General features: G+C 45.7%; 1 long non-coding RNA gene across 2 annotated transcripts in view; it reads left to right on the forward strand.

Annotated features, from left to right (window-relative positions):
* LOC148775086 (uncharacterized) overlaps positions 1-11,884 on the forward strand; it is a 32,049-nt gene extending 20,165 nt beyond the window's left edge. Inside the window, exons 2-4 of one of the 2 annotated variants that reach the window (XR_016039581.1) lie at positions 5,151-5,268; positions 8,365-8,612; positions 9,073-11,884. This is a non-coding gene — a long non-coding RNA (uncharacterized LOC148775086). Of the gene's footprint in view, positions 1-5,150; positions 5,269-8,364 lie in introns of both variants that reach the window. The other variant, XR_016039580.1, reaches the window with a different exon arrangement.
* Positions 11,885-25,080: the final 13,196 nt, after the last annotated feature.

Below are 25,080 nucleotides of genomic sequence, written 5' to 3' on the forward strand. Positions count from 1 at the left end.
ACCAAAAGATAGATGTTACTATACTCATTTTACAGGATGTAATTTTAGAGACTCAGAGAGAAGAGAAGACTCTACACATGGACATCACCAGATGGCCAACACCGAAATCAGATTGATTATATTCTTTGCAGCCAAAGATGGAGAAGCTCTATACAGTTAGCAAAAACAAGACCGGGAGCTGACTGTGGCTCAGATCATGAACTCCTTATTGCCAAATTCAGACTTAAATTGAAGAAAATAGGGAGAACCACTAGACCAATCAGGTATGACCTAAATCAAATCCCTTATGATTACAGAGTGGAAGTGAGAAATAGATTTAAGGGACTAGATCTGATAGACAGAGTGCCTGATGAACTCTGGACGGAGGTTCGTGACATTGTACAGGAGACAGGGACCAAGACCATCTCCAAGAAAAAGAAATGCAAAAAGCGAAATGGCTGTCTGAGGAGGCCTTACAAATAGATGTGAAAAGAAGAGGAGTGAAAAGCACAGGAGAAAAGGAAAGATATTCCCATTTGAATGCAGAGTTCCAAAGAATAACAAGGAGAGATAAGAAAGCCTTCCTCAGCTATCACTGCAAAAAGAAATAGAGGAAAATATTAGAATGGGAAAGACTAGAGATCTATTCAAGAAAATTAGAGATATCAAGGGAATATTTCATGCAGAGATGGGCTCAATAAAGGACAGAAATTGTATGGACCTAACAGAAGCAGAAGATATTAAGAAGAGGTGGCAAGAAAACACAGAAGAACTGTACAAAAAAGATCTTCATGGCCAAGATAATCACGATGGTGTGATCACTCACCTGGAGCCAGACATCTTGGAATGTGAAGTCAAGTGGGTCTTAGGAAGCATCACTATGAACAAAGCTAGTGGAGGTGATGGAATTCCAGTTGAGCTATTTCAAATCCTGAAAGATGATGCTGTGAAAGTGCTGCACTCAATATGCCAGCAAATTTGGAAACCTCAGCAGTGGCCACAGGACTGGAAAAGGTCAGTATTCATTCCAGTCCCAAAGAAAGACAATGCCAAAGAATGCTCAAACTACCGCACAATTGCACTCATCTCACACATTAGTAAAGTCATGCTCAAAATTCTCCAAGCCAGGCTTCAGCAATACATGAACTGTAAACTTCCAGATGTTCAAGCTGGTTTTAGAAAAGGCAGAGGAACCAGAGATCAAATTGCCAATGTCCACTGGATCATCGAGAAAGCAAGAGAGTTCCAAGAAAACATCTATTTCTGCTTTATTGATTATGCCAAAGCCTTTGACTGTGTGGATCACAACAAACTGTGGAAAATTCTGAAAGAGATGGGAATACCAGACCACCTGACCTGCCTCTTGAGAAATGTGTATGCAGGTCAGGAAGCAACAGTTAGAACTGGACATGGAACAACAGACTGTTTCCAAATAGGAAAAGGAGTACGTTAAGGCTGTATATTGTCACCCTGTTTATTTAACTTATATGCAGAATACATCATGAGAAACGCTGGGCTGGATGAAGCACAAGCTGGAATCAAGACTGCCAGGAGAAATATCAATAACCTCAGATATGCAAATGACACCACCCTTATGGCAGAAAGTGAGGAAGAACCAAAGAGCCTCTTGATGAAGGTGAAGGAGGAGAGTGAAAAAGCTGGCTTAAAGCTCAACATTAGGAAGGCTAAGATCATGGCATCTGGTCCCATCACTTCATGGGAAATAGATGGGGAAACAGTGGAAACAGTGGCTGACTTTATTTTTGGGGGGTCCAATATCACTGCGGATGGTGACTGCAGGCATGAAATTAAAAGATGTTTACTCCTTGGAAGGAAAGTTATGACCAACCTAGTTCAGTTCAGTTCAGTCGCTCAGTCGTGTCCGACTCTCCGCAACCCCATGAATCACAGCACGCCAGGCCTCCCTGTCCATCACCAACTCCCAGAGTTCACTCAAACTCATGTCCACAGAGTCGGTGATGCCATACAGCCATCTCATTCTCTGTTGTCCCCTTCTCCTCCCGCCCCCAACCTTTCCCAGCATCAGAGTCTTTTCCAGTGAGTCAGCTCGTCACATGAGGTGGCCAAAGTATTGCAGTTTCAGCTTTAGCATCAGTCCTTCCAATGAACACCCAGGATTGATCTCCTTTAGAATGGACTGGTTGGATCTCCTTGCACTACAAGGGACTCTCAAGAGTTTTCTCCAACACCACAGTTCAAAAGCATCAATTCTTCGGTGACCAGCTTTCTTCACAGTCCAACTCTCACATCCATACATGACCACAGGAAAAACCATAGCCTTGACTAGACAGACCTTGGTTGGCAAAGTAATGTCTCTGCTTTTTAATATACTATCAAGGTTGGTCATAACTTTCCTTCCAAGGAGTAAGCGTCTTTTAATTTCATGGCTGCTAGACAGCATATTAAAAAGCAGAGACACTACTTTGCTGACAAAGGTCCGTCTAGTCAAAGCTATAGTTTTTCCAGTGGTCATGTATGGATGTGAGAGTTGGACTGTAAAGAAAGCTGAGCGCCAAAGAATTGATGCTTTTGAACTGTGGTGTTGGAGAGAAGACTTTTGAGAGTCCTTTGGACCGCAAGGAGATTCAACCAATCCATCCTAAAGGAGATCAGTCCTAGGTGTTCATTGGAAGGACTGATGTTGAAGCTGAAACTCCAGTACTTTGGCCACCTGATGCGAAGAACTGACTCCTTGGAAAAGACCCTGATGCTGGGAAAGATTGAGGGCAGACGGAGAAGGGGATGACAGAGGATGAGATGGTTGGATGGCATCACCGACTCAATGGACATGAGTTTGGGTAGACTCCAGGAGTTGGTGATGAATAGGGAGGCCTGGCGTGCTACAGTCCATGGGGTCACAAAGAGTTGGACACGACTGAGCAACTAAACTGAACTGAACTGAACTGGACTCTGATAACTGGTTGGATTCTTGCTGGTTGTGTAGATGTGACTCTCTCTCCTTCCAGAGTCCCCTTCTCCTTTTCTCTTTTAGGATCTTAGGTTTGGGGCCCGCTTTTGTTGTTTGCATTTTGTAACCACCTTCACTGACAAATGTAAGCAGAGCTCTCTGAATAGGACAGCTGGCAATAGGGAATTCTCCTTGGAAAGAGCTAGTGTTTCAGGAGTCTGAGCATGGTGGGGCAGCTCCCATGACATGCAGCATGCCTGCCTGAGGACTTGCAGTCCTGAAGGAGGTAGACATGACTGTCCCAACATCTACAGGGGTCTGAGAAGGTGGTTGCAGTAGATCTCCTAGATAGGAGATGAAGGACACTCTCTCTCCTTAAAATCAGTACAGCTCACTTCCCTGTGGAGAGCTTGTGTCAGGATTGTGAATGCTGAAAATGAAACAGAGGGGCGAGAACTTTCATTTGTAGTAAAGTTAAAAGTGCTCTCTGAGTTTTAAATGACACTTCACATATTACCAATCAAGTTCACATTCATGACCCCCTTTAATCCTTACAATAGCCCTGTGAGAGCAGTTGTAATCCTGTGAGGTATTATCATTCCCATTTTAAAGATGGGTAACTGAGGTTTAAAAAATGTGTAGGTGACTTATCCAACATCATAAGGCTGATACATGGTAGAGATGGAACAAAGACCTGCTTCTTCCATCTGCAAATTCAAGGGGCTTCACAGATGACATTTTTTACTTTCCATGGGTGAGATGTTAATTAACAGTAAATTCAAAGGTTGATTAGAACTAGAGACTTCTTCTCATGGGAATCCCCTTACATTCCTGGTAGCATCGTTACTTTCCTCTTCTCCGAGAATCATAAACCCAGGCTAACGGCATCTAATCTGTTCTCAGCACAAGACTGTAAGCCGATATCATAGCAGATGATGAATAAGATGGAAGAGGCTCACTGGGATGATTTGAGCTTAGGGATACGGGCACTGCCTTTCCAGGCCTCGAGGGTTGCTTCAACCAGCGTTCATGGAGCAGCCCCAGATTTCTTGCCCAGATACACAGAGAAATTTCAAAGGAAGTGTAAATCATAGTCCCTGTCTTCTAGGACTTTGCAATTTGGTAGGAAGCTGAGATCTGTTATGGAATCTTTGAATGGCAATGTACAAAAACAGAATGGAATCAAGTGCCTGTCTGTTCAGTGTATAATCCCAGAAGGCTTTGTGAAGGAAGCAGGTCTTGAGTGGGTTGAGAATGGGTAGGACTGAGAGAAGGAGGAAGGGGAAGGAGTTTACTTCTGGTGGAGGATGAGGTATGAGCAGCAGGCAGGATGTGGGGGTGCGTGTTTCCAGCACCCTGGTCATTCTGGGCACGTTACCTGGGTCCTGGTATAGCCAGGTTTTAGTGAATCTAGGAGACTTGTATTCACTATTTCCTCTTCCGGAAAGAACCTCCCTTTCCTGCTTCCTTGTCCCCTGATCTCTGGTGCCTGGTCTACCTGTCAACACCTGTTGGTTCAACCTCACTTCTGCTGTGAGCCTGTCCGTGATCCCCAGCGGGGCAGATCTTCCTCTTCATGGCACCAGCCATGTGACATGATGATGTGTTTGTCAGTCTGTGTTCTCCACTTTATCACCACCCTTGAGGACAGGGCCTCCCTTCTGTTCATTTTTTCATGGCCATCCGTTGCGTAAAGACAAATGAGAGATGGAAATGCAGACTGACTGCATGAACCAATCTGCAGAAAGAGACATATGCGCTGACACCTAGAACCAGGGCTGCCCTGGGCCTCTAGATGTACTATGTTTCATAAATCTGAGCAGAATGAATGATTCTTTGATGGATGAATGGTTGATGGAGTGACCAGGTCAATATGTACATGATGAGGAAACCCAGGATCATTATACAACTACCTAGGTTGACTTTTTACATCTTAACCTTATTTGTTGAACGCTGGTGAGGCTGAGACCTGAAGGACCCACAGGAGTCAGTGCAGGGGAGGGCGCCTGGTGTCCAGAAGAGCCCCGTGAGGCCTGGAGGTAAGGGAGGGTGGGGGCGGGAGGTGACAGCTCAGGAACAGCTCATGGCTGATGGGCAGTGTCTGCAAAGGCGAGCGAGGGGCTGGAGAACAGCCGGATCCAGGCTGAAAAGGGGATTCAACAACTTCCTGAGGATAATGGAACACAAGTGGACCGTAAGCGGGGTGTGTTGCAAGACTGTTTTTTTTCTTCCTTTTTTAAAGCAAAAGGACCCTGACTGAAATGTAGAGAATGGATCAAGGTAGAGCAAGACCAAGAAGGCGGGAGCCTGTTTGTAAGCATGTTACCAAAATTTGGGCGTGAGATGTGCGGTGGTACGTGGTAAGTCCCTTCAGTCGTGTCTGACTCTGTGCAACCCACCAGGCTCCTCTGTCCGTGGGATTCTCCAGGCAAGGATATTGGAGTGAATGTTCTAGACCCTGTCCTCAAGGGTCGTGATGGGGTAGGGAACATACACTCACAAACACATCATCATGCCACATGGTCAGGGCCATGCGGAGGAAGCACTGCCCTGCCAGGGATCAAAGACAGGCTCACATGCCCTCCTCCAAGGGATCTTCCAGACCCAGGGATCGAATCCAGGTCTCCTATGTCTCCCGCACAAGCAGGTGAGTTCTTTACCACTAGCGCCACCTGGGTATGAGACGGTGGGGGCTAAACTAGGCAGGTGGCTGAGGGGATGGAAAAAAGCAAGATGTGAGGGAGCTAAAGAAGACTAGACAGGACTCACTGAGAGCTGGGATTGACAGGCAGCCAGCTGTGCTGGAGGTGGGGCTGGAGCAAAAAGAGTGGAGGACGAGAATGCTGAGGAACCTAGCTTGGGAAACTGGTGCATCCGAACTGAGATGAGGAAACCCTGGGGGAGAGGTACAACTGAGCTAAGACGGAAAGGAAATAATTATTTCCAGAAATTGCTCTATACATAGATTTTGTAAAGAGTCTTAATTATATGGTACACATAGATGTAGGTGGGCTTCCGTGGTGGCTCAGATGGTAAAGTGTCTGCCTGCAATGCAGAAGACCCGGGTTTGATCCCTGGGTCGGGAAGATCCCCTGGAGAAGGAACTGGCACCCCACTCCAGTACTCTTGCCTGGAGAATCCCATGGACAGAGGAGCCTGGTGGGCTACAGTCCATGGGGTTGCAGAGTCGGACACGGCTGAGCGACTTCAGTTTCACTAGATGTAGGTATACATAGATATGTTTGTTCAATGAATATTATATTATCTTCCTGTTATATTACAGATTCTTTGTAGGCAAAACTTTTAGTAAGGGACAAACTATAAATAGATATGCAAACCATCAGAGAAAATGAGTCAGATGTGCTGATCAAAGAGGGTATTTCATAGGCCATACATGGGCTTCCCTGGTGGCTCAGAGGTTAAAAGTGTCTGCCACCAATGCAGGAGACCCGGGTTCAATCCCTGGGTCGGGAAGATCCCCTGGAGAAGGAAATGGTAACCCACTCCAGTATTCTTGCCTGGAGAATCCCATGGACGGAGAAGCCTGGTAGGCTACAGTCCACGGGGTCGCAAAGAGTCGGACATGACTGAGTGACTTTACTTACTTTACTTTACATGTGCAAGAGTAGGTTGGCCAGCCAGTGGGCCCATCAACAGCATCTTCAGAGCATCTTTCTGGGAGAGACTTGTTCCTGGTGCAGTGAGTGATACAAAGACTATATGAAGAGCCTGTGGTTGCAGCCAGGAGGACTCAGGAGACTCAGTGCCAGCCAGGGTGGGAGGGACCCAGAGGGAAGTCTTGGCCTCTGGGAAAGGGGAAGGGCGTGGGTAGGTTTGGGGGGATGAGGGGGAAGTAAGATCTGCCAAAAGCTGTGACTATGAATGGAATCTAAAGAAAACTCCCCCAATCAGCTGAAAAGAAAAGAGAGAGAGAGAGAGACTGTGCCTTTGAAAGTATTTTGTAATTTCTAAAGCTGAATACAAATTTAAGGGGCTATTCATTATGGTCCACATTGAAAACCATCAATTTAGAATCATTCAACAATAATTTAAACAACATCCTTTAATCTATGTAAACCAGTTCTCTCTTACCCATTAACAGCAGTGATGGAGAAATAAGTCAAATTGCCAGGATTTTTTGACTTGTCCAGAAAGAAACCGTAAAGAGAAGGCAATGCTGCGTCTCACAGTGACTTCATTCATTCAAAAAGAATGTTGCCCACTTCTGAATAACATTGAGTGACCACAAACTGAGTTAAAAGAAAACGAGCTAGAGTGGCTGTGGGGAAACGGGCACATGGCATTCGCATACAGGACGTGGATTCCACTTGGGCTAAACTTCTTGGTGTTTGTTAGTCGCTCAGTCGTGTCCAACTCTTTGCAACCCCATTGACTCTAGCCCGCCAGGCTCTTCTGTCCATGGGATTCTCCAGGCAAGAATACTGGAGTGGGTTGCCAGTTCCTTCTCCAGGGGATCTTCCAAACCCAGGGATTGAACCTGGGTCTCCTGCATTGCAGGCAGACAGTTTACCATCTGAGCTACCAGGTGCCTCAGTTTTTTCATCTGTAAAATGGGTATAACAATACCTACCATGAAAGATCATTATAAAACTCAATTGAGATAAGCTCTGTGAAGGTAGGTAGTGTTGTCGGTGAATTTGAGGTTTTTTCCTTCAATGCAAAAGAATTCGGAGACAAAGCAGAGAGGTTAAGAAAATAAAGTGAAAGTTTATTTAAGCAAGGACACACTCTCTGAGGGAGGGAGAGCAGGCGGCAGGCAGGTGAAGAGCTGCCCTGCTGAGCTTCTTTGGCTAGCTGGGTATGAGGGATAAGCATCGCTGATTCAATGCACATGAGTTTGAGCACACTCAGAGGTGGTGAAGGATGGGAAAGCCTGGTGTGCTGCAGTTCACAGGATCACAAAGACTGAGACATGACTGAGCGACTGAACAACAGATGAAGGGCTGGATATTCACTGGGGAAGGAGGAGTTTGGGGCCGACTTTCCTGATTTTCATCCCAGCTCCATTTTCCCAAGGAGAGGAGGGATTTCTGTCCCCATTTAGCTTAGATCAGAAGTGTCTTGGCATCCCAGCATGGTGGAGTACTTCTTATCTGTAAGACTAATCTTATCTAATGAGAGCACACTGAGCAAAAGGTTACATTTGGACACAGGAGATTCCCTCCTACCCCCAACTTTCTTTGTCTGCTACTCAGACCCTTATCACCCAAAATGTGTAGTTTCCTGCTGGTCTGAAGGTGCCTGCTTTCCTTTGTCTGCCATGGACCCCTGCTGTTTACAAGATGCCTGATTTCCTGCCATCTGGTCCTTGCCCCATTTCTCTGCTCATGCCGAGCTACCCGCCTGCTGTAACACTCTCGCACTCTCAATGACCTGAAACTCTGTATGTCTGCTTGCTGAATCTTAGAAACACCAGCTTTTACGTGCATCCACAGGAGCGCTTTCGACCACAAATGATGGCTATGGTAAAGAGTCTGCCCACAATGCATGAGACCCAGGTTCAATCCCTGGGTCAGGAAGATCCCCCTGGAGAAGGAAATGGCAACTCACTCCAGTATGCTTACCTGGAAAATCCCAAGGACGGAGGAGCCTGGAGGGCTACAGTCTGTGGGGTCGCAGAGTCTGACATGACCAAGTGACTAACACACTCAAAGAACAGAAAAACTTGACTACAATGTCTGAGGTAAGTATGACTTATTTTTCTTGCTGTATAATAAGAAATCTCTGGAAATAAGCAGTGCAGGGCTCGGATAGACTAGGAAAGGTGACCAAAGTCCGTATTTGTCCAGGACCATTTCTGTTTCAGCATCGAAAGTCCTGCATTTCTAGATACCTCTCGGTCCCAAACAAGCCATGAGGTTGGTCTGCCTGGGAATAATGGTCATCAGTGATGCTGTTGTTGCAGGAAAGGGGACCCCCTTTCAGGGCCTGAGAGTGGGCTTTTGTTGAACACATGGAAATGAATTGTCCGAGGAGACACATGCGCTGACAAAGCAAGAGACTTTATTGGGAAGGGGCGCCCAAGTGGAGAGCAGGAGGGTGAGGGAACCAAGGAGAACTGCTCTGCCACGTGGCTGCAGTCTCAGGTTTTATGGTGATGGGATTAGTTTCTGGGTTGTATTTGGCCAATCATTCTGACTCAGGGTCCTTCCTGGTGGCACACGCATCGCTCAGCCAAGATGGATGCCAGCGAGGAGGATTCTGGGAGGTGGAAGGACACCTGACATCTCCTTTTGATGTTTCCTGAACTCTTCCAGTTGGTGGTGGCTTGTTAGTTCCATGTTCTTCTCAGGACCTCCTGTTGTAAAATAACTCACGCAAATGGTTACAATGGTGCCTGGCCAGGGTGGGTGGTTTCAGTCAATGTGTTTCCCATAACAATGCCATCAAGAACCACACAGTACTTTATTCTTTTTCACTTGGCCGTTCTGACTGTTGCTTGTTGCCTCATGGTTGCAAGATGGCTACTGAGCCTCCAGGCATCATGTCTTCATTCAAGGTAGGAAGAAAACGGAAGGGCAAAAGGATCAAAGGCTTTCTCTTAGAGAGGTGTGCCTCTTATCCGGGAAAGTCTTCCTTGGATACTTGCCCTTACACCTCTTTGAACTGTTTCACTTGGCCACCCCTAGCTGTAAGAGTAGCTGGGAAACTTGAGTATGAATTTTATTTCCAACTCCTCAGTAGAAGAACACAAGGGGAGAAGATCACGAAAGGCATGTGGGCGGCCAATCCACAGTGTCTGCTACGCCCCCTCCCTCCTTATTTTCACCCAACAGCTATCAAGTGCCTGTGCTAGGGTCTGCAGAGGGCAGATAGACAGTGAGACACAACCCCCACGCCAGGTAAGCTCACGGGGTGGCCCCGGGCTGACATGACACAGAGGTGATTATGTCAGAGGCAGTCAGGAGAGGGCGGAGACTGCTTTGCCAGCAAATCTTGCCCAAGACGCTGGTGGGAATGATGTGGTGGTGGGTTATCCACATAACAATGAGTATGGTGTGCTTTCCAAGTAAAGGTAAACCCAGAGATGTGAGGGCAGGGCTTGGCCACGAGAAAGCTCCAGGAAGAAGAGCCAGAAGGTATGAGAAGGAGGCATGCCTGTGTATGGGTAAGGGCCTCTCATCTCTGAAGATGAATTGCCTCAGGTCATTGCGACGCCATTAGGAAGCCATTCTGAAAATGGTGTGTGCGAAGGAGGAGGTCTGAGGAGCCTTTGAGCGCACCCAGCAAAGAGCTGCACCAACTCCTCACGGAGACAGGTCACCTCAAGTAAATGAGATCCCGAACCCACCCTTGAGAAGGAGAAACCCAAATTTATATCCTCTGCTTTGAGGATCCTGTTGGGGGGCCACACCCTCACCTTACTCCAGCTTCCTACCCCTCTGGGCCAGCTTCTGTCTCCCCCAGCCCATCGCCGGATCCTTCTCCAGACTGCACTGACCAGCCTCTGAGCCAGGCGGTGCAGAGGCTGCTACCTCCGCTGCCAACCAGAGCTGATGCTGGTGCTGGAGACCTGTCTTGGTTCCTGGGCGAGTGGCAGCATGCCCCGCCCGACCGGCGCTAGCCTGGGTCCCAGCTCCCGCTTTAATCTGTGTTCAGGCTGCCGCCAGCCACGGGAGCAGACCTGTAACTGTCCTTCACAGGCTTTCCATCATCTCATGGAAACATCCGAAAACAGCCCTTCAAGGTGCGGGAGTCCTCCCCAGGAAGCCAGGGACGAAGTGAGGCCAGGAAGGTTAGGCCAACTCCCCTGGATCACCTCATCACTTAGTGATGGAGGTGGGATTCAAATCTGGGTTGGACTCCAAGGCTCCTGCATTCCCCACTGACACCATTTCTCTGCACGCAGCTGAGCTCTCTCCCCGAGCCCCTTTCCCTGAAAGCTCTTCTGTGCCTGGACCCCAGGCACTGAAGGTATCCTCCGATGGAAGGTCTTGATCTCCAGAGACCATGATGAAGTTTCATTTATTCCTCCACTCAACAGATGTTTACTGAGTATCCCCTATCTGCCAGGCATTGCGCTGGGTTACGGTGTTATTTTCTGGTTTCCTGAATCTTCCCACAGCCCACAGCCAGACCTCCAAGGATCACTGGCTGCCAGAGCCTGCTGTGTCCTCAGGGCACCAGGGCAGAGCTGCCTGTGGCCAACTCAGACCAGCCCCAGCGCACAGCTGAACACTTCTCCATTTCCCCTGCACGTTAATGGCCCCTCATGGCCTGCTTCTTGTCGTCTGCTGAAAGATCTGTTTGCAGTTGGAGACTGGCCTGGTCACCTCTGAGCCTGTTCTAGTTATGACGTCTTAGTCACTGCTATGTCCAAAGTCAGGCTGTCAGAGGATGGGAAAGAAATGAAACAGCCCTTAGATCCTTCTGATTTGTGATAAATAATATGGTAAAAATGGAGATCACAGGAGAATATATTTTGTTGGGGAGAAGCTGCCAATGATCGCACTCTCTACACTGGGCTCGGAGGAAGGGGGCCTACGCAGGTGCTATTGGAGGTACAAGAAACGGAGACTTGGAGATGTAAAATGATCAACCAAATTCATATACTGTCATTACGTTTTTTTTTTCTTCTTTTTGTAAAAGTAATACATGTTCACTGTGGAATATTTGAAAATACCAAATAGTACAAAGAAAAATAAAAAATAAAAACATTCTCCAGTACTATTACCCAGAGATGACAACCACTGCTAACATTTTGTGTTTACTTCTGGATTTTCTTTCTATGCACACATATGGGTTTAATCTGTACATACTGCTTTATATTCATCTTTTATCACTTAACATTATTTGGTACCATTTCCCCCTTGACACCGAGTATTTTATTAAAATGTCATTTTCTGTGGCTGTATAATATTCCATTAAATGGATATACCATAATTTGTTCAACTATACTCTTGGCTATTTGGGTTGTTCTAGTCTTCTGTTTTGTCCTATATAAATAATAGTGAGATGAACATCTTTGTAATAATACATAAATATTTGTGTCCATACTTGGTCTTTTCATTGGCCTGAATTCTGAGGGACAAACCACGTGTGAAAATGCTGATTTCTGGGAAGCCCATCCCCCAGGTTCTGACTGAGTAGATCTGGGGTGGGACCAAGAGCTTGCATTCCTCCTGTGTTCCCAGGTGATGCTGATCCAGGGACCACTCTTCGGGACCCTCTGCTGGAGTACACCGGGTGGGCTGGCGACAGGGCAGACACCCTCCACGATGGCTACCACGCCCTGGTTTCCGGGTGAATTCTCTCCTCTCATTGTAATCCTGCATGGTGGCGCCAGGGCAAGAATGTTACCACTTCCTGTGAAAAGGAGAGGCCTCCCCAAGAAAGGCCCAAGATGGGGACAAGGTCGTGTTGGCCTTTCCCTGAGGCTTTCTCCCCCTCAGGGCCTTTTTTTCTGAAAATTGAGTCAGTTCTGAGGAAGTTCTCTCACAGCCCAACTTTCTTCCCTCTGACTGGTACCTGGATGCCAAGCTGTGGCTAAGGTATTCTCTCCCTCTCAGGCCACTTACTCCAAAGGCTCCTCGGTTCCAGTTCTGGTCAGGCAGAGAATGCTAGGGGTGTCTGGGGCCAGAGCCCGCTGCAGGGTGTGACTGCACTGAGGCAGGGCCCAGGCCTGGCGCTGGGTTCTTAGGAGGCTCACGAGATAGTGACTCCAAGAGGCAGCTAACAGGGCCAACTTACCATTGCTCTGATGCCACAGGGGAGCTCACGCCCTGGTGAGAACAATGAAGTGATGTTCGTGCCAGGTCCTATAAGATTATAATAGAAGAAGAACCAACATTTATTGTTCTTCTACTTGTGCGGCAGCAAGTGCCTCCTGTGGATCACCTGAATGACGTGAAGTGAAGTGAAGTCACTCAGTCGTGTCCGACTCTGCGACCCCATGGACTGTAGCCAACCAGGCTCCTCCGTCCATGGGATTTTCCAGGCAAGAGTACTGGAGTGGGTTGACATTTCCTTCTCCAGGAGGTCTTCCTGACCCAGGGTTTGAACCCGGGTCTCCCGCATTGTAGGCAGACTAAATCCTCCCTAAAAGCCTACAACTACAGCAATCGGTACCACTATTCCCAAAACTCGTCTGAAGAAATGGAGGCACAGAGAGCCGAGATTACTTGCTCAAGCTCTTAAACACTGCCCTGTAGCTGCTTCTGGGAGAAGCTTGATAACCGAAAAAGGGCAGAGGGGAGGAAACTGACACATACACTCTTTTATTCAATCATTATCTTAACACTCTATAAAGTTATTCTCGTTTTATAGGTGAGGAGACTGAAGCTTAGTTAACAAGCTTCCCAAGGTCACACGACTGGTAAGCCCACGTATGGAGCCCAGGCTGGCAGTCCCCAAAGCCCAAACTCTTCCCACTCTGCCACTCTGCCTCCTGGGAGGGATTAGGGATAAGTGGGGAAAGGGGCTGTTTTCAGCGTAGGTGGTATTGGAACTAAACAGTAATGCAAGGGCTCAGTGCACATCGATGGGCAGGCTGTATACATCTGCAGGAACTAACTCCTAAGACTTGAGAGTACATGACCCATCTGTCAATAGAGGAACGACTGAGGGGTGGAGTGGGGCGGGGATGGAAGGAAAACTCAACAGGGAGCGGGTATATGTATGCTGCTGCTGCTGCTGCTAAGTCACTTCAGTCGTGTCCGACTCTGTGCGACCCCGTAGACAGCAGCCCACCAGGCTCGCCCGTCCCTGGGATTCTCCAGGCAAGAACACTGGAGTGGGTTGCCATTTCCTTCTCTGGGTATATGTATACAGATAGCTAATTCACATTGTTGCACAGCAGAAACTAATACAACATTATAAAGCAATTACACTCCAATTTTAAAAACTCAAACTAAAAAATAGAAGAATGGCACATACTTTTTACAGATTTCTAATGGAACAATTGGAGAAGGAAGTGACAACCCCCTCCAGTGTTCTTGCCTGGAGAATCCCATGGACGGGGAGACTGGCGGGCTACAGTCCATGGGGTCGCAAAGAGTCAGACACGACTGAGCAACTCAACAACAGAACAATAAAATACCACATCTGAAAATTCTGACATGTGAAAATGATTACAAAATAAGCATACACTGAAAACTCAGGATATGAAACGCTTTACAGTAAGATTCCAACATAGTATATCTTTGTTTCTGTATCTCGAGAGATATCACACCCTGAAAGAAAATACCCCATCTTGTGAAATAGACACTTTAGGATGGCAGGATTATGGATGATTTTTATTTTCTTATTTTTTACTTTCTGTGCTTAACAATGATGTGGTGCTACCTTCACGGCCATTAAAAGAAATATTTTTTCTTTACACAGATGCAAGGGCTCAGCTTCTTTCCTGACACCATTACCGGGGAGAGGAGGAAACTCCTTATCCCATCCTGATCCTCTCCCTCTCCTGCCTTTCTACTTCACAGGTTGATTTTCAGAGACTTTTCCTTTGTGAGCTCACGTACCTGTGAGTGAGGGTGGGTGAGGGCGTATTCAATGGGATCTGCTTTGCAGGCCTCAGGGAGGGCGCTCATCCAGCCACACCAAGAGGCCCTGTTTTCTTAGAGCGTCTCCCATCTAACCAAACTGTGGTGTGTCCCCTGAAAGCCGCAGCAGACTTGTGAGCACATTACCTTTAAGATGCCCCTTACCGTCTCTGCACCTTTACACTTCTGCCTTCACACCATTGCCTGTGTGAAAAGCAAACCCTCAAACTGAAGTCAAGTTTCTATGATCCTTAAAATCGTTTTAAAATCAAAACCTGGAACTTAGTGATGTGTAAAGATAAAGTTGACTCCACTTATTTTTCTTTTTATGATTTCATTTTCATACATTTCCATTTGTATTTGAAGGAGTTGAACACATATGGGAGAGTATTATTTTCAGAATTCTAGATCTAAGTATAAAGAAACTGTATACAAAGAATGATAACCCAAAAATGTAGTTTCAACTTAAAAACCAGTCCTTAGTTCAACTTACAAGAAAATTCAAGCATTTCCCCCATGCAGATTTAAGAAGTACCTCTCTGCCTCCTCTCTGTATAATTCTTAAAGGTCTAGGGTTCCATTTTCAAAATAAGTTCTATATTTTTAAGGGTGACACATACCAAGTAACCAGAAACTGGTCTTGGCTTGGGAAACCTCCCAGTTCTCATAAACATACAATCACTAGTTCCTTTCGGGAGGATTGACACTATTGATTGGCTCAGACCAGCTTGTGACCCAGCAGTGGGATCAGACATTGGCTATAAAACATCTCCTCATGAATTTTTCATTGGCTTGAGTGTCTGGGCAGCTGCCTCCCTGAGGACTCACTCTCCCTGCTCGTCGTCCTCCCCCATCCCCCTGTCCCAGGGCTGATGATGCCATTCTGCAGGGCAGCATTATTGGATCAGAGCGATTAGCTGTACGGCCTGATTTTCTGAGTCAAATCCAATTTCTTTTTCAGGTACCCCGGGCTTACGAGTAGTCATGTGCTTTTTGTTTTGCGATGGCATCACAGGATTACTAGAAGATGCAGTAAACTGAAGTCATTTCCCATTAATTGTGTTTCTCATGATACTAAGAGAATGTGTCACTCTAACTTGGATCCTCGGGCACTTTTCAGGAGAAAGACTGCTTTCAGCAGCTCAAAGGAAAGCTGACACAAGCCAGACTCTTGAGAAGCACTGTGTCAGGCACTTCCCAATATCTTAGCTCATGATTCTCATAACAACCCTGAAAGAAGAGCAACATTATTCCCCCCTCTCACCTTGGTAGTAACCGAATACCTGAGACACACGGTCATCTCTCAGAATTCATGTGGATTTATCAAGCTCACCCTGAAATAGGTGGCAAAGTGAAACCCTGGAACTCCAGACTTGATCAGGTGGCCAGAGCAACCCTGAGAGTCTCTAGGGAAAGCTCAGTCAGAGCAAACTGTCCCCTGCTGCGTCTCCACTGGTCCCCATGTTCTAGATCTGGACAGAGGGAGAGACCCACGTTCTCAAGTCCAGAAACAGGGCTTTGGTCCCGTTAATATTTGGATCCAGGTGAAAATGAATTAAAATAAGCTCCAGGCACCGATTTGGAGGAGAAAATAAACAACACAAAGGTCAGCAGGTAGTCTGGAATGGGAGGGGTAATGTCCAAAGCGGTGATTGCTTTCTCTGTAAAGCACGGAAAGAGAGCCCGTGACAAGCCTGTAACACACGGTGAGGGGGGCTCTGAGTCTACACTGTGGCTTTGTTGTTGTCGTTCAGTGTCTAAGTCATGTCCGGCTCTTTGCTCCACGGATGCAGCACTCCTGGCTTCCCTGTCCTTCACTATCTCCCGGAGCTTGCTCAAACTCATGTCCATCGAGTCGGTGATGCCATCCAACCGTCTCATCCTCTGTCGCCCCCTTCTCCCCTTGCCCCCAATCTTTCCCAGCATCAGGGTTTTTTTCCAGTGAGTCGGCTCTTCATATCAGGTGGCCAAAGGACGTAAAAGAAGGAAGAAAAAAAAGGAAAGTGACCAGGAAATGCCCCACTGTAAATGAAAATGAGAATTCTTCCTGGCTTCAGCCTCTGCTAAGGGAATCTAGATGCTACTCAGGAACAGAGACTGCTTTTCACAAAGTGTATGGTTTTGGTTCATCTAGTTGACAACAACCTGAATCCCTGAGCCGTGAGCCCAGAGCTGCCAGAAACAGCAATGCCAAAAGAAATCTCTGTGTGTCTACCTCTGGGTGCTCATCACCATAGCACAGTGGCACCATTCGCTTTTGAGTCTTTGATACAAATTTTTAGGTAAAACTTGAAGACCAGAAACACGCGCTTACTTAGCTGGTCCCTTCTCCAGAGTTGAGATGATTAAGCTCAGATGCCTGAGAAGATTGTGTTGTTTTTGCTTCTGGGCAGTAGGTCTTTTCCTAAATCCTCCCCCTTGAGTTTATACACTAAAAGTCCCAGGTGACCCGAGAGAAATTCCAAAAGTTAGTTATCTGATCCATATTGAATAGAAATGTCATGCCGTGGATTCTTCCAAACTCATTAAGCTGGCACCTTCATGGGGACGGCTCTGATTTTCTTGACAACAGCTGTTAGCACATCCATTTCATGAATATTAAAGACTCGTTTGGATGACAGGATTCTTTGCCACTCTTCACTGAGTATCTCATACTAATTCCACAGTTTCCAAGCTTTCAGAACTTTCCAGAAAATTTGAGTTCATTGGTAAACTTTTAACCAAAGAAGATGTGTAAAATATTGCATTAAGCTCAAGGATGTCATTCTGGAGTGCCAGAGATGGAAGAACCCCCACGAGTCCACTCAATTACTGCCTAGACCAGCAGTCTTCAGTCTTCAGTGGACATCTCTGTTTCCCATTTATCCTGAGGAAACAGGGGCCTGTGGTAGAACATTACACAGTCACTTCCTTACAACCGTGCTCTTCTGAATTTTGGTAGCCTCATGTCCTTGTATTTGAGACTTTCCTTAGTGAAGTAAAAGAGCTAATAGTGCCCCCACACCCCAGAGAGTTCACTGGCCAACTCCCAGCCTGTAATATCTTTTAAACTTAGGAGGGATCTTAGAGGTTATTTTGCTTAATTAACCCTGATATTAAAAATGAGATGGCTTTTAAGAAAAAGGCCAAATATCAAGTGGTATTAAGAAGGGTGAAGTTCAACCAACTTTTCTGAATCACATGGATTCTTCCAGAAGCACAGTCTTGGTCTCATGACAAAGATGACAAGGTGATGGGGCATCTGGGGAGGCTGCTGTGTCCTCCTTGCAGTCGGTGGGTAAAGAGTGGGTTGATTCTGATGACTACCGTGAGCTCTTCCTCCTTCCTATTCCAGAAAGGTGAGTGGCTGAGCATTGCCTGGTCTTGAGAGGGACTTTCATGTGAAAATCAGAGATTGGGAACGTGTGTTTACTTTTTATTTTGGCAGAAAATGTTTTTCCTAATCAGTGGTGTGATCATGACACAGAAGAATAGTTCTGCTTTCAACTTAGAGAAATAGTGGTGGAGTGACCAAAAATCGAGCAGAAAAAAAAAATTTTTTTTTCTTCAGGCTTTAAGGAGGGGTAGCTACCTCCATGATTGATGAATAGCTTTCAGGATCACCTTTGTGATCTTATCCACCCTTAAACCCTCCACATCCACCATATTTAGAAGAGAATTACGCTGGCTCACAGGGAGGCTTCCCAGATGGTGCTAGTGGCAAAGAAGCTGCCTGCCAATGCAGGAGACATAAGAGACATAGGTTTGATCCCTGGGTGGGGAAGATCCTCTGGAGGAGGGCATGGCAACCCACTCCAGGCTTCTGGAAGGCTACAGCCTGTAAGATCGCAGAGTCAGACACGACTGAAGCGACCTGGCACGCGCACACAGGAAGGCAATCCTTGTGTGGGTGTCACACAGGTTGAAGGTTGCCTTCTCTTCCCTCTCTGACTCATAGAAGCCAGCCAGTTGGGGACAACTCTCCTGCTGTTCCAGCCCCACAGTATTCCAGGTTGGAAGCTATTAGTAGACATCTCACCATGAAGCAGAGGCCATACTCACCCTCCACAGTCATCCCTTTATCAGATCCCAATGGCTGACACAGAACACAGGGTCAATGATGTCAAGGAACCAAGCTGATTACTTCTGGCTCTGCACTTTGTGTGGTTCTTTGCTGTTTCACCGTAGTTTCTCTCAACCTGCTGTCTCTTGCTGTACTTATGTTTACACTTCTGCATTTTCTTCCACAGAACCCAGTCCATGCTGCGGCTCCACGAGGTCAGCAGGAACTATTTGTTGGCAATGTAATATATCACGAGTCTTTATAGACAGATCCTAAATAGCACTGGTGTGTAATTTGAAAATTTGGGCAAGTTATCCACTTAATGGTGAGACAGCTACAAAGATACTAGTCAGACACCTCTGTCTTTTCTCTTTCCTCCCTCCCAGTTCAGTTCAGTTCAGTCGCTCAGTCATGCCCGACTCTTTCCGACCCCATGGACTGCAGCACACCAGGCTTCCCTGTCCATCACCAACTTCCAGAGCTTGCTCAAACTCATGTCCGTCAAGTCAGTGATGCTATCCAACCATCTCATCCTCTGTCGTCCCCTTCTCCTCCTGCCTTCAATCTTTTCCAGGATTAGGATCTTTTCCAAGGAGTCACTTCTTCGCATCAGGTGGCCAAACTATTGGAGTTTCAGCTTCAGCATTAGTCCTTCTAATGAATATTCAGGGCTGATTTCCTTCAGGATGGACTGGTTGGATCTCCTTGCTTTCCAAGGGACTCTCAAGAGTGTTCTCCAACACCATGGTTCAAAAGCATCGATTCTTCGGCGATCAGCTTTTTTAATAGTCCAACTCTCACATCCATACATGACTACTGGAAAAACTATAGCTTTGACTAGACAGACCTTTGTTGGCAAAGGAGTGTCTCTGCTTTTTAACATGCTGTCTAGGTTGGTCCTCCCTCCCTTTCCCACTGAATTTCTTGAGAGAGTAACCTTTATTTGCTTTATCTCATACCTTGTCCATTCAAATCTGATTTTCCTTCCTACACTCCCTCCACACATATGCAAACTCTGAAACAGTCACTTTAACTGCCAGATGCGTTGGGTTGGCCAATAAGTTTGATCAGTTTTTTTTTTTCCATAACATGGCTCTAGTAGCACTTAATTGTCTTTAACTTCATTTGAAACAATTTTGTTAGACTGAATTGTGACAGTGTTCGTATCACTGTGCATTTTTTAAAAACTCAAAAGTGGTGAATTTTTGTGTAGCCATTTGAATGTTGAAGATGGAAGAAAAAAAGCAACTTTTTTGGCATATTGTGCTTTATTATATTTCAAGAAAGGTAAGAACACAACTGAAATGCAGAAAATATTTTGTGCAGTGTATGAAGAAGGTGCTATGACTGATCGAATGTGTCAAAAGTGGTTTGTGAAGTTTCATGCTGAAGATTTCTAAATGGACGATGCTTCACAGTTGGGTAGACTTGTTGAAGTTCAGTTCAGTTCAGTTCGGTCGCTCAGCCATTTCCGACTCTCTGCGACCCCGTGAATCACAGCATGCCATGCCTCCCTGTCCATCACCAACTCCTGGAGTTCACTCAAACCCATGTCCTCAGAGTCGGTGATGCCATCCAGCCATCTCATTCTCTGTCGTCCCCTTCTCCTCCCGCCCCCAATCCCGCCCAACATCAGAGTCTTTTCCAGTGAGTCAATTCGTCGCATGAGGTGGCCAAAGTATTGGAGCTTCAGCTTCAGCATCAGTCCTTCCAAAGAACACCCAGGATTGATCTCCTTTAGAATGGACTGGTTGGATCTTCTTGCAGTCCAAGGGACTCTCAAAAATCTTCTCCAACACCACAATTCAAAAGCATCAATTCTTCAGCGATCAGCTTTCTTCATAGTCCAATAATCACATCCATACATGACCACTGGAAAAACCATAGCCTTGACTAGACAGACCTTTGTTGCCAAAGTAATGTCTCTACTTTTTAATATGCTGTCTAGTTGGTCATAACTTTCCTTCCAAGGAGTAAGCGTCTTTTAACTTCATGGCTGCGATCACCATCTGCAGTGATTTTGGAGCCCCCCCCAAATAAAGTCTGACACTGTTTCCACTGTTTCCCCATCTATTTCCCATGAAGTGATGTTGACAGCTATCAAATCAAGACATTAATAATGACCAATATTATGCCACACGGAAGATAATCAACATACTCAAAATATCCAAATCAAGCACTGAAAATCATTTGTACCAGCTTGGTTATGTTAGTCACTTTGACATTTGAGTTCCACATAAGTGAAAAATAAAAACCTGCTTGACTGTATTTCTGCATGTGATTCTCTACTTAAACATAACAAAAGCATTTTGTTTTTAAAACAAATTGTGACAGGCGATGAAAACTGGATACTGTAGAGTAATGTGGAATGGAAGAGATCATTGGGCAAATGAACAACCACCAACCACAGCAAAGGCCGGTCTTCATCCAGAGAAGGTGATATTGTGTAAATGGTGGGATTGGAAGGGAGTCCTCCATTATGAGGTCCTTTCAGAAAACCAAGCGATTAATTCCAATAGTATCTCTTTCAATTAGACCAACTAAAAGTACCACTCGACGAAAAGCATCTAAAATTAGTCAATGGAAAACAGAAAAACCAGTCAACAGAAAAATCTTCCGTCAGGATAATGCAAGACTGCATGTTTCTTTGATGACTAGGCAAAAGTGGCCACAACTTGGCTGGGAAGTTCTGATTCATCCCCCATATTTACCAGACATTGCAGTTTCAGGTTTCCATCTACTCGGGTCTTTACAAAATTCCCTTAATGGAAAACATTTCAATTCCCTGGAAGACTATAAAAGACACCTGAAACAGACCTTTGCTCAAAAAGATAAAAAAGTTTTAGGAATAAAGTATGAGGTTGCCTGAAAAATTGCAGAAGGTAGTAGAACAAAATTATGAATACACTGTTCAATAAAGTTCTTGGTGAAAATTTTAAAAATGCATCTTTTATTTTTACTTAATAAGAAGGAACTCATTGGGGAACCCAGTAATAGCTTCCCTTGAATTCTAGCCTCACTTATCTTTCTAATGAACTTGATGCAGCTGTGCACTACTTCCTTGAAAATTTTCTTCCCTTCCCTTTGGAGTGACTGGAATACTTCGTCTCCCAACTCTAACTTACTTCTGTCTTCTCAGTTGGCTCCTCTTTTGTCTCCTTTAAAACACAGATATGTCCCAAAATTTCTCCTCAATTCAGTTTCTCTTCATTTTCTATTCTTCCTTTCTGGTGGCCTCAAATTATCCTAGTGTTTCAATTAACATCTCTATGCAGATAGTCCCAGATCTTTACCCCTAGTCCAACTTACCTACAGAGTTCTATCTTCATATTTTCAACCATCTACTGGGTTGCATCATGTAGATAATTCTCCTAGTCTTTCAAATGTATTGGTTCAGTTCAGTTCAGTCATCCAGTCATGTCTGACTCCTTGCGACCCCATGAACTGCAGCATGCCAGACTTCTCTGTCCATCACCAACTCCCAGAGTTTACTCAGACTCATGTCCATTGAGTCGGTGATGCCATCCAACCATCTCATCCTCTGTTGTCCCCTTCTCCTCCCTCCTTCAATCCTTCCCAGCATCAGGGTCTTTTCAAATGAGCATCAGGGTCTTTTCTTCACATCAGATGGCCAAAGTATTGGAATTTTGGCTTCAACATCAGTCCTTCTAATGAATATTCAGGACTGATTTCCTTTAGGATGGACTGGTTACATGTCCTTGCAGTCCAAGGGACTCTCAAGAGTCTTCTCCAACACCACAGTTCAAAAACATCAGTTCTTCAGCACTCAGCTTTCTGTATAGTCCAACTCTCATATCCATACATGACCACTGGAAAAACCATAGCTTTGACTAGGTGGACCTTTGTCAGAAAATTAATGTCTCTGCTTTTTAACATACTGTGTAGCTTGGTCATAGCTTTTCTTCCAAGGAGCAAGCATCTTTTCATTTCATGGCTGCAGTCACCATCTGCAGTGATTTTGGAGCCCCCGCAAATAAAGTTTTTCACTGTTTCCATTGCTTCCCCATCTATTTCCCATGAAGTGATGGGACCAGATGCCATGGTCTTAGTTTTCTGAATGTTGAGTTTTAAGCCAACTTTTTCATTCTCCTCTTTCACTTTCATCAAGAGGCTCTTTAGTTCTTCACTTTCTGCCATAAGGGTGGTGTCATCTGCGTATCTGAGGTTATTGATATTTCTCCCGGCAATCTTGATTCCAGCTTGTGCTTCTTCCAGCTCAGTGTTTCTCATGATGTACCCAGAATATAAGCTAATATAAGCAGGGTGACAATATACAGCCTTGACGGACTCCTTTCCCGATTTGGAACCAGTCTGTTGTTCCATGTCCAGTTCTAACTTTTGCTTCCTGACCTGCATACAGATTTCTCAGGAGGCAGGTCAGGTGGTCTGGTAGTCCATCTCTTGAAGAATTTTCCACGGTTTGTAGTGGTCCACACAGTCAAAGGCTTTGGCATAGTCAATAAAGCAGAAGTAGCTGTTTTTCTGAAACTCTCTGCTTTTTCGATGATACAATGGATGTTGGCAATTTGATCTCTGGTTCCTCTGCCTTTTCTAAATCCAGCTTGAACATCTGGAAGTTCATGGTTCACATACTGTTGAAGCCTGGCTTGGAGAATTTTGAGCATTACTTTGCCAGCATGTGAGATGAGTGCAATTGTGCAGGAGTTTGAGCATTCTTTAGCATTGCCTTTCTTGGCTTAAGGAATGAAAACTGACCTTTTCCAGTCCTGTCGCCACTGCTGAGTTTTCCAGATTTGCTGGAATATTGAGCACTTTCACAGCATCATCTTTGAGGATTTGAAATAGCTCAACTGGAGTTGCATCACCTCCACTAGCTTTGTTCATAGTGATGCTTCCTAAGGCGCACTTGACTTCACATTCCAGGACGTCTGGCTCTAGGTGAGTGATCACGCCATCATGCTTCAGTTCAAAAGTGACTTATCTCCCCTAAACCAGCCCGTCTCCTAACTTCCCTGTGAATATTTGTGAAGGAAAATACGCCTCTTACTCTGGAAAAGATTCAAATGTGAATAATCTTGCACTCCTCTCTCTGTCAGTCCCACACCCAGTGAAGTGACTTCCACTGAGGATGCAGCTCTAATGAGGTGACGTCTTTATTGAGGGAACATTCATTGAATGGTGGACTCTGGGGTGTAGTATGGAAACAGTAAAGGGGGAAGAGAGAGAGGGAAGGGAGGGGAAGGGAGGGGAGGGAGAGGAGACTGGTCTTAGCCCTGGGAACTCACACGGGAGGACAGCAAAACTTTCATTTGCTGACTTTTTATCGAATACCTATTAAAAGTCAGCCACTGTTCTGGGGGCCACAGTCTTTCAATGTCACCTTTGTAGTGTCTCTCAAAACTGCTCCACACTAATTTAGGTCTGGTTAGAACCTCCGGATCAATATTTTTCAAATGGGAAAAATGGGATTCTTGCCTTTAGTATTATATATTTTTTCTACTAGTAATTATCATATTAGCTGTTAGTTTAGAGTAGATATTTTAAAGATGTGTTTCAGTTCAGTTCAGTTCAGTTCAGTCACTCAGTCGTGTCCGACTCTTTGCAACTCCATGGACTGCAGCACACCAGGCCTCCCTGTCCATCACCAACTCCCGGAGTTTACCCAAACTCATGCCCATTGAGTTGGTGATGCCATCTAACCATCTCATCCTCTTTCGTCCCCTTCTCAATTTTTCCCAATATCAGGGTCTTTTCAAATGAGTCAGCTCTTCGCATCAGGTGGCCAAAATATTGGAGTTTCGGTTTCAACATCAGTCCTTCCAATGAACACCCAGGACTGATTTCTTTTAGGGTGGACAGGTTGGCTCTCCTTGCAGGTTTGCCTATCTTAAATCATATGACTAACTTTCCCTTCATATGTGAACGTTTCATTTGTTCTTTTCTTTTTCCAAAGCTTCCTAACAGACCCTCTGTCCTCTGTCTCTTCATGCTTTGACTCAACCCATATGCTGCCATCAGACAAATATTGCTAAAACTAAGCTAAAAGGTCCTTTCTTATTTTTTAAATATTTATTTATATATCAGGTCTCAGTTGCAGCATGCAGGATCTTCGTTGTGGAGCACAGACCCTCTAGTTGTGGCACGCAGGCTCTACAGTTGTGATGTGAGGGCTCCAGAGTGAATGGGATTCACTAGTTGCAACACACGGGCTTCAGACTACGCGGCCTCAGAAGCTGCAGCTCACGGACGTAGTTGCTCCATGACACGTGAGACCTCAGTTCCCTGACCAGGAACTGAGCCTGCATCCTCTGCATCGCATGGTGGATTCTTAACCACTGGACCACCAGGGAAGTCCCAATCCTCCTTTATTGTGAAATGTTTGAAGTCTCAAAAATTATCATCTAAACTCTGCAGTTGTGAATGCAAGACCCCTGGGGCCCCATCCTGAAACCTGAGCTCCAATCTCTCCTTCTGGTCTTACCTCCCAGTCCCTTTCTTGCATACATGTCTTCCAGTCCAGCAGGACCACTCAGCATTCACAGACACGTCCTAAATGTTCTCTTCTTACCCAAAGTCATGCCCTCCACTTGGAATGCCGTCTGGTCTATCTCTATTCACTGAAAGCCTTCCTTTCTCTTTCCAGG

Source organism: Moschus berezovskii, chromosome 17 (assembly GCF_049115385.1).
Source record: "Moschus berezovskii isolate FMDL1 chromosome 17, NW_MosBer_1.0, whole genome shotgun sequence".
Classification (NCBI taxonomy): Eukaryota; Metazoa; Chordata; class Mammalia; order Artiodactyla; family Moschidae; genus Moschus; species Moschus berezovskii.